The sequence below is a fragment of the Aquarana catesbeiana genome, linkage group LG01 (genome assembly GCF_042186555.1).
Source record: "Aquarana catesbeiana isolate 2022-GZ linkage group LG01, ASM4218655v1, whole genome shotgun sequence".
NCBI lineage: Eukaryota > Metazoa > Chordata > Amphibia > Anura > Ranidae > Aquarana > Aquarana catesbeiana.
Window position 1 is genome coordinate 902,480,698 of NC_133324.1, and position 13,196 is coordinate 902,493,893.

A 13,196-nucleotide genomic window follows, 5' to 3' on the forward strand; every position below is an offset into this window, starting at 1 on the left:
GGTAGGTTGAAAAGGAGCGCTGCGCAGGGCACCTCTGGGTAAGGCGGCCTTTGCGACGCTCAGCCTCTGACTGACTCTGCCAATGATGTCACTGGTTGCTAGATGCGAGGCAGGGCGGCCCTAGCAACCAGTTTGGCAGTGTTTATCAGGGTGGCTATGTGTCCTTATTTCATTCCGTGACACTGTATTGTCCCGGAATGAAGGTGCCCGGGACACAAATCTGAATTGAGGGACAATCCCAGGAAATCCGGGAGACGTGGGCACCCTACTGCGGGCCCAGGGCCGATTCTAGGGTCACAGACGCCTGGGTGCAGAAATATTTCTGCCGCCACCACATGGGCGTGATCATCTTACCAACCCCTCCTATTTACAAAGTATAGACCCCCCTCCGTCAGTGCAGACCCCTCACTAAGTATAAACCCCTCCCTCAGTACAGACCCCCCTCCATCCATATAGACCCCCCCAGGACAAACCACCCCCCTCCATTAGTATAGACCCCCCCAGGACAAAGCACCCCCTCCATTAGTACAGACCCCCCCAGGACAAAAGCCCTCCATTATTACAGACCCTCCCCACCAGGACAAACCCCCCACCATTATCACAGACCCCCCACCAGGACAAACCCCCCCTCTATTATTACAGACCCCCCACCGGGACAAACCCCTCCTCCATTATTACAGACCCCCACCAGGACAAACCCCTCCTCCATTATTACAGACCCCCACCAGGACAAACCCCCCTCCATTATTACAGACCCCCCACCAGGACAAACCCCCCCTCCATTATTACAGACCCCCCCAAGACAAACCCCCTTCCATTATTACAGACCCTCCAGGACAACCCCCCCTCCATTATTACAGCCCCCCCAGGACAACCCCCCCTCCATTATTACAGACCCCCAGGACAAACCCCCCCTCCATTATTACAGACCCCCCACCAGGACAAACCCCCCCTCCATTAGGGTACATAAAAACACCCGGCGGCAGCTGGAGAGGAGAGGACAATGTGCAGCCGTGTCACCCGGGTGGAGAACAGATCACAGCAGGTAGGAGTTAGACACAGAGAGGAGGAGGAGGAGAATGTGTCAGGCACGGAACGCCCCCCCCCAGCAAGTTCACTGCGGGCTGGTCTCTGTCCACACAGAAACAGCCGCTCTGATCTCCGGCTGCTCCCCTTCTCTGACAGGAGGAGGGAGGGGGGACGGACTTCAGCAGGAAACACAGCGACAGTGACGAGTGGAGAAAGCCTCCTCTGGACAAGGAGAGGAGGAGGGAGGGGAGCATTCTGGCGCTTCAGCGCCCCCACCTCTCTGGCGCCCCCACCTGGGATCGGCCCTGTGCGGGCCCCATTCGGCAGCGGGCCCCACTCAGCTGCGGGCCCCATAACGGTAGTTCCGCCACTGCTTGTCCTCCTTTCCAGCCGCTCTCTCCCCCTCCCTCTTCCATCTACAGAGCATAATAAAATCTTTCTACAGACCTGAGATCAGCGCGTCCCTGCTCCCCCCTCCTCCTCGTTTGTGTACAGAACGGAGAAGGAGGAGGAGTGGAGGAGCTTTGATACACTGACACTCTGCTCTGCTCTGCTGAACCAAGCTGCTGTCAGGTAGAGGGAAGACATGTAACTCTCCATGCAGTCCATGTGAATGATGTGTCCGGGTCTGGGGCAGAAGTAAACCCATCAACACATCATTCAAAAAGCGGACTGTCCGGGAGAAAACCGCACAGGTGGCAACCCTACTGGAGCTCCAGTGAGCGCTGGAGGGGCAATGCAGTGAGTGGTGACTGACAGTCACTGCTCTCCATTCTGAGAGCATAGCAATCAGCGGTCCTGTCACTGAGTTCTCAGGCTTAGAGACAGTGGGGTACAGCTGCAGGATTATACTGATACTATAGCATGGAGGTGAGTATGTATGTTTGTTTTTTTATATAGCTGAACTTCTCCCTTAAAGCCCATTTAAAGGGCCACCATGAGTTAAAGTATAACTAAAGGCAAAACCTATTTTTAGTTTTGGAGTGGAGAGGGATTGGAACCCCTGCCAGGTTTGTATTGCTGCCCCCTAGGAGATTCACCTTTACCGTTATCACCAAGAGTATAATTAAAAGAAAATCTACTTTGGTGGAACTTTGTTACAATTTCTGTTTTGGCTATGGGACAGGAAACAAAGAGAAATTTCCCCAAAGGGACACAGAAGAAAAAGAGACAGGGATTATAACCCTCCTTTACTCTATCCAAAATGAAAAAACAAAAGGTTTTGCGATGTTCTACTATAAGGGACATTATATAGCGCTAAAGCTGCACTTAGTGTTGAAATACAAAAACTGGACAGTAGATGGTGATCATGCTTCACTCTATGTATACTATAATTCTCATAGCTCTGAAAGTGTCCGCAAGTAGATGTGTAGATCAATTCGGAGGCAAGCAGGCTACGTTCACATACACAAGGGGAGCATGGAGAATAAATGTAGCCACCTGGGAAAATGCATTTGAGAGGTGAAATAAAGAAATGAACAGATAGAATGTACATTTTACTTATATTTAAACATATTACTTTTCTTTTATGTTATAAAAAAAATGTGAGTTTAGTGTCACTTTAACAGACCTGCAGCATCTATGTCATCATAGTTCACCACAAAGCACTGATATGCCCTAAAACACATGTACATTGTTGTGTGCTGGCTAGGCGCCTTGAGATGGCATTCAGAATTACCGGCACTTTAACACACCACACTTTTGTGCGTTACCATGCACTGTGGTAAGGTTTGTTTTACCACTTGTTACCACAACAGTATCAAAGTCAAAGGCCAGTTTTCTCCTTCTGCACCTCCATATTAAAAGAGAAGTATGGGTTTCTAAAAAATAAAAAAAAATACTCACCTAGGTGGATGCAGCATCTTTAGAAAGGCAGTGGTCATCTTGGAGGTGTGTTTGGGGTCGTTATCATGTGATCGGAGACTGGGCTGCAGGGCAGTATTGTAAGGGAGGGGATCATGCTCTGCTTCACTATGTCACAGTACATGTTGCCATTCATGGTTCCCTCAATGAAGTGTAGCTCCCCAGTGCCAGTGTTCTGCCGAGAAAGTTCCCCTCGGCGGATAAGGACCCCCCTCTACTGCACAGGCGCAGCGCTTGCGCAGTAGGAGCCGGCGAAAATAGCCGAATAGAAATCAGCTGTACATGGCGCCTGTAAGAGGGCTCCTCGCCACGCTTCGGGCACGGCCTCGCTTTGCTCGGCACTTTTTTATTCTCCCTCTAGGTCCACTTGGATGGTGGGGCTTGAACCTGGACCCAGGGCGCAGGCGCCGTGTACAGCTGATTGAAGTTTTTCAGCTTCGGCTATTTTTGGCGGTTCCTAGTCGTTCGTACTGCGCAAGTACAGGGGGGTCCTTATCCGCTGGGGGAACTTTCTCGGCAAGACACCGGCAGCACTCATGCAGCCCCAGACCATGACACTTCTACCACCATGCTTGACTGTAGGCAAGACACACTTGTCTTTGTACTCCTCCTCCTCACCTGGTTACCGCCACACATGCTTGTCACCATCTGAACCAAATAAGTTTTTCCTGGTGCATCATGGCAGCATACATATGGGGTTGTGACTCCGCCCCCACAACCTGATAGGACTGGTTAACTATAAATCAAAGACAGACCTGGCTCACAACGTTCTCCTTTTTTTCCTCACCTGACCAGGACTGAAATCGCGAGGTATCCCTTACCGTTTGTCGCCCCAGCCAGGTTCAGCCTCCCCTGGGTGGAAGTCCTTCTTGTACAGTCTCTAAATGAGCCTATATGGTTGGAGCCCCATTCTGGTGGTCTGGGGGGCAAATTTCAGCCTCTCCTGGGTGGAAGTCCTTCCTCTACAGTCTCTAAATGAGCTATATGGTTGAAGCCCCATTCTGGTGGTGCAGGCTTCTCAAAGAAAGCTTTAAACAAGCTTTGACGTAAGTGACAGTGTTTCCTTTTGCTTTCCATATGCTTTTTTACTTCTTTTCTCTGTGTTATGGGCATTTGCCATTCCCAAGATGGCTGCAGCAGTGCAAGTACACTCTCAGCATGAGAGGCAGGAAGTGATGCGGCTTCTGTGTTTCCTGGTTAGAGCTTTTCCAGGATGGTGATCTGAACATGCTCAGGCTGATATCATCACTAATGGCAAATGTGAGTTCTAAATTGTTTTATGGCATTTTTAGGCAACAAATGGTGGAGCTCTCTACTCATGCATGCTGGATGCTTATGTGGTCATTGTTTGCAGGTATGTTTTCCCTTTTTATGGCATTTACCTATGTTTTTCCTATCTCCTTCTCAGTGTTGCTCTAGGATCATTGTGCTCTTGATGGCCTTCATCTGGGCTCTTCCTATCCCCTTTTCAATGCTTGCTCTGGGATCACTGTGTTGGGCTCAGTTTCCACTAGTGCGACTTGTCACTGCAAAGTCACATGACAAGCCATACCCCATGATTTCCAATGAGTACCATTCATATCCGTGTTCATAGACCTTGAGAATACACAGGCATTGTTTCAAGTCTGATCAAATTTGCAGCAAAATCATGCGACTTTCAGGTAGCAATAGCGGAGACTTAGCATTATGCTGTTTTTCATTTCAGTCTGCTGCTTTGCTCTGTTTCTATCGGAAATCCTGTCCAGTCAGACCGCCCATTGCCTTTAAGGTATAGGGATTAGGTAAGTAGTGAAGACTGAGAAAAAGAGAGCCAATATTTATAGTGCTGTAAGGACTACAAGATGGAGGGAGCCTTCTGACGGTCAAGACAAAGTCACCATCTAAGAACAGACATCCAGGCAATGTTGATTCGCTGCATTTGTTGTGGAAAGTCATTACCTGCCAAGCTAGTATGTAAAATCTGCCTGGAACAAGCACTATACAGCCCTGCAAGGACCTCAAGGTGAAGAGATCCTGCTAAAACCCAGAACAGTCACCGTTCAAGCGCAGACATACAGGCAACATTGATCAATGTCATCTTCTCACCTCTCATTTTATTTGCTCCCCGTTTACAAACACCACAGATTACCAGCCCTAATGGTTGCTGCATTCTTGGTGGAAAGTCATTGCTTGACAAGCTACGGTGCATGAATTGCCTAGCACTTTCAACCAGAGCCAGTAGGTGGTGTCCAAATAGGAAAGCTTGCCATGAGAATAAAACGTTAAAGGGGCCACAAGCTTTGAAGATTGCCCAATAGAGACTTTTTTGCAAGGGCAGCTAAGGACGCAATTGCCTGGGTTGAAATGGAGGAAACTCTCCACAAGGTTAGAAAGTACTAATTTCCTTCACTGAACAACTGGAAGAGTTAATCCAGGAAGAATTGAAAGGGTCAGAGAAAAATGCGCTTATAAACAGGCTGTCAAAACTGTATACCCTGAAAAAGCTAAAGGTCAACCTGCTGCAGTCTCCTCTGATGGTGGATGCATCATGAATGTAGCTGGCAAGACATGTCACATTCAAGGAGGCTCTAGTCCAAAAATTAGATGTAGATCTGAAGTGCTCCTACATACTGTAGCATCTGCAGGTGCTGGCACACCAGCAATTACCAGCCCATGTGCTGAGTGAGCCTAATGGGAGTGGTTTCATAATAATCAACCAGCTGCCCCTCCCCTTCGGTCTGTACATCTCCTCCAGGGTATTCACAAAGGTCTTACTGTCTGCAAATTCAGTAGAACTTCCACAAGGGAATTTCCGTGCTCTGATAGAGAAAGTCAAAGGTGCTTTGGGAGTGAAGTCTCTTCCAGCAGAACAGTGCCCGAGTAGCCTTGGTTCTTCGTAACTGACCAGTTGTGTTCAGATGGAACATTATCACATCAGACCCCAGCTAGAAAGGTTGGGGTACGCATTTCAAAGAGCAGGCTGCTTAAGGTCATGGGATGTTAAGCTTATGAAGAATAGTATTGAATTTTCTTGAACCGAGTAGTGTTCAAAGCACTTCTGTCATTCACTCCTTTTAGCAAAAGGAGCAAGATTTGTACTGTGCCTAGACAGCAGTGGAAGGGTAGAATTCTTAGGCTGTCAGTGGAGCTTCCTGTATCAATAATTGCAAATATACCATTTTGGCTTAGGAGGCTCTAGTGTCTCTCCGACTCATAAGCATTGAATCACCACTGCCGCTTCCAGTGATGATGGATTTGCTCTCTTATGGAAAGTTTTGCCATCCAGCTCCAAGAGACTACTTTTGATGGCATGGAAGTTGAGAGGCAGTGGCTACCAAGTCAAGCATGCTCAGTGCAGGTGGTGCCTACCTTGTGTCAAACCAGAGAGGTTTTCATGAATAAGATTTACCAAAGAATATGGGAAAATGATGCAGATCTCGCACAGCAAAAGCCTTTTATCACCTAAACCAGCCAAGGTTCTACAGTTCTTACAACTGGGGCTGAACAGGGGCCTAGGTTCAAATATGTTTAAAGCTCAAAGTTCAGCCTTGTCTGCACTTGCAAGGGTTTAAGGAGTCCTTAACCCTTTAGTGATGCAATTTTTATAAGGCTTGCATGAAGTTATAGACCTCCCAGGAAACCATTGTTTCCTATGTGGAACTTGCTTATGGTTCTCACTTCTATCAAGGCCTTTTTTCTATCATACAGAATTGACTACACTCTGCAAACCCTAAAGACCGTATTTCTGGTTGCTACAACCTCTGTGAAAAAGGATGTCAGAACTGCAGGCTTTGTACTCAAGGAGTCTGACTTAACGTTCTACCCAGACAGAATAGTCCTAAAACTCAAGACTGCTTTTATCCATGGGGTGTCTTTCTCCTTCCAATTTAACCAGGAAGTCAATTTTCCGTCTTTCTTGCTCAAGAGAACCACATCCCCTGGATGTTGAGCTAACGCTGGTGACCTGCTTGGCAGCTACCTTTTCATTCAGGAAAGCTGAAATATGTTCTTGGTTCCAGCGTGGCTTAAGGCAGGGTCAGTAAGCATTAACATGTTCAGTCACCTCCTAGATTGTTAAGACAATTAAAAGAGCCTACTCTTCAAGGTCTTCCTGTTTTGGAGGTCTTAAGAGCACTAGGGCAGTGCCAGCTCTGTGGATAGCTCAGCGCTGAGTGTCTCCTGAGGTTATTTGCAAGTCAGCAATGTGGTCCTCCCAGGACACCTTCATTACACTTTAATAGATGAACCCGGCTCACGACAGTAAGATTTGGAAAATTCATGGTGCATACTTGCGCTACTGATGATTACAAAATTTTTTCTTGCACCCTCCCGTATGGCGAGTTAGTCCCCATATGTATGCTGCCATGATGCACCAGGAAAACGGAAAATTGTATACTCACCTTTCCGTAATTTTCCTTTCCTGGTGCATCTTCATGGCAGCATACAGATGCCCACCCAAATGGTGAGAGTTACAGAGAATGCTGTGAGGCGGTTCTGTCTTTGATTTATAGTTAACCAGTCCTATCAGGTTGTGGGGGCAGAGCCACAACCCCATATGTATGCTGCCATGAAGATGCACCAGGAAAGGAAAATTACGGAAAGGTGAGTATACAATTTTCCGTTATCTTGGTCTCATCAGACCACAGGACATGGTTCCAGTAATCCATGTCCTTAGTCTTCTTGTCTTCGGAAAACTGTTGGCGGGTTTTCTTGTGCATCATCTTTAGAAGAGGCTTCCTTCTGGGACCTGAGACCTTGTAACACTAATGAGTCACATGAAACCGGGGAGGGGAAATGGCTACTTGGGCCCAATTTGGACATTTTCACTTAGGGGTGTACTCACTTTTGTTGTCAGCGGTTTAGACATTAATGGCTATGTGTTGAGTTATTTTGAGGGGACAGCAAATTTACACTGTTATACAAGCTGTACACTCACTACTTTACATTGTAGCAAAGTGTCATTTCTTCAGTGTTGTCACATGAAAAGATATAATAAAATATTTACAAAAATGTGAGGGGTGTACTCACTTTTGTGAGATACTGTAGTTATACTGTATATAAAATGCACTACTTATCTAATAAGTGTTTTCCAGCGCTAAACCTTTCATCCAATTTTTAAATTGCTGCATTTGTAAATTTCAAAAGCCAATACAAAGGAATAATAGCGGTAAAAAGGCACTTGAGGGTTTAACCAGTCATTTTTTTTTGTTAAATGCTCCATGGTGGGGGTGGGTGGCAGGGGTTGTGTCCTATGCCTATATACAGTGCATCTGGAAAGTATTCACAGCGCTTCACTTTTTCCACATTTTGTTATGTTACCATGCCTTGAAAAAAGTATTCATACCCATTGAAATTTTCAATATTTTGTCATGTTACAACCAAAAACCTAAATGTATTTTATTGGGATTTTATGCGATAGACCAACACAAACTGGCTCATAATTGTGAAGTGAAAGGAAAATCATAAATAGTTTTACAAATTTTTTACAAATAAATATATAAAAAGTGTGGAGTTTATTTGTATTCAGCCCCCATTACTCTGATACCCCTAACTAAAATCTACTGGAACCAATTGCTTTCAGTCACCTAATTAATAAATTGAGTCCACCTATGTGTAATTTAATCTCAGTATAAATACAGCTGTTCTGTGAAGCCCCCAGAGGTTTGTTAGAGAACCTTAGTGAACAAACCGCATCATGAAGGCCAAGGAACACACCATACAGGTCAGGGATAAAGTCGTGGAGAAGTTTAGAGCAGGGTTAGGCTACAAAAAAATATCCCAAGCTTTGAACATCTCACGGAGCACTGTTCAATCCATCATCCGAAAATGGAAAGAGTATGGCACAACTGCAAACCTACCAAGACATGGCCGTCCACCTAAACTGACAGGCCTGGCAAGGAGAGCATTATTCATAGAACTCTGGAGGAGCTGCAGAGATCCACAGCTCAGGTGGGAGAATCTGTCCACAGGACAACTATTAGTCGTGCACTCCACAAATCTGACCTTTTATGGAAGAGTGGCAAGAAGAAAGACATTGTTGAAAGAAAGCCTTAAGAAGTCCTGTTTGCAGTTTGCAATGCAGTTTGCGAAGCCATGTGGGGGACACAGCAAACATGTGGAAGAAGATGCTCTGGTCAGAGGAGACCAAAATTCAACTTTTTGGCCTAAAAGCAAAATGCTATGTGTGGGGGAAAACTAACACCGCACATCACCCTGAACATACCATGCCCATCGTGAAACATGGTGGTGGCAGCATCATGTGGTGGGGATGCTTTTCTTCAGCAGGGACAAGGAAGCTTGTCAGAGTTGATGGCTAGATGAATGGAGCCAAATACAGGGAAATCTTAAATTAAACCCTGTTAAGAGTCTGCAAAAGACTTGAGACTGGGGTGGAGGTTCACCTTCCAGAAGGACAGCGACTTACCTCTGTCGGGTTAGCCCCCCATATCAAATTTTTTGAAAAAATCTTATGCAGTTTGTTAGATCTTTGTTAGATCAGGTTAAATCAACCGTTGTTTGCGTTAGATCCCACACAGAAGAAGCAATATTAACAGTTATTTCCTGGGGGGGCTAACCCGTCATCAGCCCCCCTTATCAAAAAATTGACCAAACAGCTATTTTGGAAGCTATTTGGATCCGGTAAGATCAAGTGGTTTTAACGTTAGATCTCACATAATAAGAGACTTATTAAGTGATTAATGTGGGGGGGGTGCCCCCTCCCTTATCAAATTTACTGGCCAAAAATCATTCAGGCTAATAGATATTCATTAGATCCGGTAAGATCAAGTGGTTTTAACGTTAGATCTCACATAATTTCAGAGATATTCCACATAAAAATAGAGATATTAGGTGGTGGTACATAAGGATGAGATTAGATCTCACACAATTAGAGACTTATTAAGTGATTAACCACTTAAGCCCCGGACCATTTGGCTGGCCAAAGACCAGAGCACTTCTTGCAATTCGGCACTGCGTCACTTTACCTGACAATTGCACAGTCGTGCGACGTGGCTCCCAAACAAAATTGACATCCTTTTTTTCCCACAAATAGAGCTTTCTTTTGGTGGTATTTAATCACCTCTGCGTTTTTATTTTTTGCGCTATAAACAAAAAAATGGCGACAATTTTGAAAAAACGCATTATTTTTTACTTTTTGCTATAATAAAAAATATCCCCAAAAAACATTTTTTTTTGCTCAGTTTAGTCCGATACGCATTCTTCTACATATTTTTATTTTAAAAAATCGCAATAAGCGTTTATTGATTGGTTTGTGCAAAAGTTATAGCGTCTACAAAATAGGGGATAGTTTTATGGCATTTTTATTATAAATTTTTTTTTTTTTTTACTAGTAATGGCGGCGATCAGCGATTTTTATCATGACTGCGACACATGAAGGACACATCGGACAATTTTGACACATTTTTGGGACCATTGGCATTAATACAGCGATCAATGCTAAAAAATTGCATTGATTACTGTAAAAAATGTCACTGGCAGTGTAGGGGTTAACCACTAGGTGGCGCTGTATGGGTTAAGTGTGTCCTAGGGAGTGATTCTAACTGTGGGGGGGGGCTGTGTGTGACACATCACTGATCACCGCTCCCGATTACAGGGAGCGTGATCAGTGAGAGTGTCATTGGGCAGTATATCCATACTAGTGTCTATATCGGAGCTGATAATGAGCATTTTCACGTGTACCAGTGAGGAGTGCCATTGAGCATACCGAGGTATGCTGAAACTATGTGGGATATTAAACGACAGGTGTGTCCAAGCCCAGCGAAGCCTGGTGAAGGAGCCAACCGGGAGCCCATCTACGGTAGCTGGCCCCAAAACCAATGACGCAAAGAGACAGCAGCGGAAGTCCAAACGCTTGCAGAAGGCCCCCTGTTGTTGCCTCCAAGCAACCCAGTTACAAATATATCTACAATGGGGTATGGCGCTCCCTATAGGATTATATGGGATAAGCAGCTACAGCGAGGGGGGGGGGGGGGGGGGGGGTTTCCCTAGATACCTGAGTGAGGGTTTTCAAAAAATACAAAAATACTCTAGTGAAGGTTTTACAGAAACCAGCAATAAATTGTGCCAAATTAAACAATCATAATAAAATATAAGCTATTACAAGCTATTAAAAGTGTGAAACCTAGAGACCTAAAATGGTCCCCTTGATTAATAGTGGTGCATCTTCAGAAAGAAACCGACATATGGTATGGTGATTTTAAATTAAGCACAGACATAACCTGCACCTCTGCCTAACGATTCAGGCATATAAACATAACATCAAACAAAATATAGATAGTGATCATAGTCCATAAAGTGATGAATTTCTGCAGAAAACATATTCAGATATTCTTCAAAACAAAACCGTGACTGGGGTGCTTTCAAACGTTCGTAGTGACTTTTGTGCTCCCCCCCCCCCCCCCCCCTTGCTGTAGCTGCTTATCCCATATAATCCTATAGGGAGCGCCATACCCCATTGTAGATATATTTGTAACCAGTTGGAGGATCCTTAGGGAAGCTCCTTTCAGGGGGGCTGCATACCTAATCCCTGTCCTAAGCGCAGCCATCATACATATATTTATCCAAGCAACCCAGTGTCCCGTTTCCTTTGACACATGCTGCCAGGCATCGGAGAGTCAATTCACACCAGACTCCCAGAACATAGCGTAGACTTAAGCCCGATAAGAATCTCCGCAAGAGAGGAGCGCAGATACAAACCACCGAACAGGCCAGGGCCACCACTTCCTCCATGCTTCCTGACAAGCTGGTGGGACCTTCTCCTGTTGTTCCCATCCAAGGAAAGGGAGTCTACACCAAGGCCCTTCTGGATATTGGAGCTTAAGTGACCCTTCTCTACAGAGACTTCAAGCACCTGCCATTGCAGAAGCTGGAAGAGCTGGAGATATGGGGCATTGTGACTCAGAACTTCCCCTATGATGGCTATCTACCAGTCAAGCTGACCTTCGATCCCTCCATGGCTGGGAAAGCTGAGACCTTTACACTCTGGCAGTGGTCTGTCTTCGCCCACCAGGGGCCAGTAAAAGATCTCTCATCATAGGGAGCAATACTGATCTTGTCAGAAGGCTGTTGATACCTCTTGTTCTGGAGCCGGGCACTTCAATTAAAAGTGTGCACCCCATGCTGAGAAAAGCCTGGCAGTGCCTGGTACATAAAGGTATCTCACAAAAGTGAGTACATCCTCACATTTTTGTAAATATTTTATTATATCGTTTGATGTGACAACACTGAAGAAATGACACTTTGCTACATGTAAAGTAGTGAGTGTTCAGCTTGTATAACAGTGTAAATTTGCTGTCCCCTCAAAATAACTCAACACTCAGTCATTCATGTCTAAACCGCTGGCAACAAAAGTGAGTACACCCCTAAGTGAAAATGTCCAAACTGGGCCCAATTAGCCATTTTCCCTCCCCTGTGTCATGTGACTCATTAGTGTTACAAGGTCTCAGGTGTGAATGGGAAGCGGGTGTGTTAAATCTGTTGTTATTGCTCTCACTCTCCCATAAGGGAAGTATGGAAGTTCAACATGGCACCTCATGGTAAAGAACTCTGAAGATCTGAAAAAAAGAATTGTTGCTCTACATAAAGATGGCCTAGGCTATAAGAAGATTGCCAAGACCCTGAAACTGAGCTGCAGCATGGTGGCCAAGACCATACTGCGGTTCAACAGGACAAGTTCCACTCAGAACAGGCCTCGCCATGGTCGACCAAAGGAGTTGAGTGCACATGCTCAGCGTCATATACAGAGGTTGTCTTTGGGAAATAGACGTATGAGTGCTGCCAGCATTGCTGCAGAGGTTGAAGGGGTGGGGGGTCAGCCTGTCAGTGCTCAGACCATACACCGCACACTACATCAAATTGGTCTGCATGGCTGTCGTCCCAGAAGGTAGCCTCTTCTAAAGATGACGCACAAGAAAGCCCAAAAACGGTTTGCTTAAGATAAGCAGACAAAGGACATGGATTACTGGAACCATGTCCCGTGGTTTGATGAGACCAAGATGAACTTATTTGGTTCAGATGGTGTCAAGCATGTGTGGCAGCAACCAGGTGAAGAGTACAAAGACAAGTGTGTCTTACCTACAAACAAACATGGTGGTAGGAGTGTCATAGTCTGGGGCTACATGAGTGCTGCCGGAACTGGGGAGCTACAGTTCATTGAGGGAACCAGGAATGGCAACATGTACTGTGACATACTGAAGCAGAGCATGATCCCCTCCCTTCGGAGACTGGGCCGCATGGCAGTATTTCAACATAACGACCCCAAACACACCTCCAAGATGACCACTGCCTTGCTAAAGAAGCTGACGGTA

General features: G+C 45.6%; 1 protein-coding gene across 1 annotated transcript in view; it reads left to right on the plus strand.

Moving 5' to 3' along the window:
* Positions 1 to 4,075: 4,075 nt before the first annotated feature.
* The window catches only part of LOC141125501 (protein kinase C delta type-like), a 37,310-nt gene continuing 28,189 nt past the window's right edge, over positions 4,076 to 13,196 (plus strand). Inside the window, exon 1 of the mRNA XM_073612307.1 lies at positions 4,076 to 4,152. The gene's annotated coding sequence lies outside the window, so the exon portion shown is untranslated. The remainder of the gene's footprint in view (positions 4,153 to 13,196) is intronic.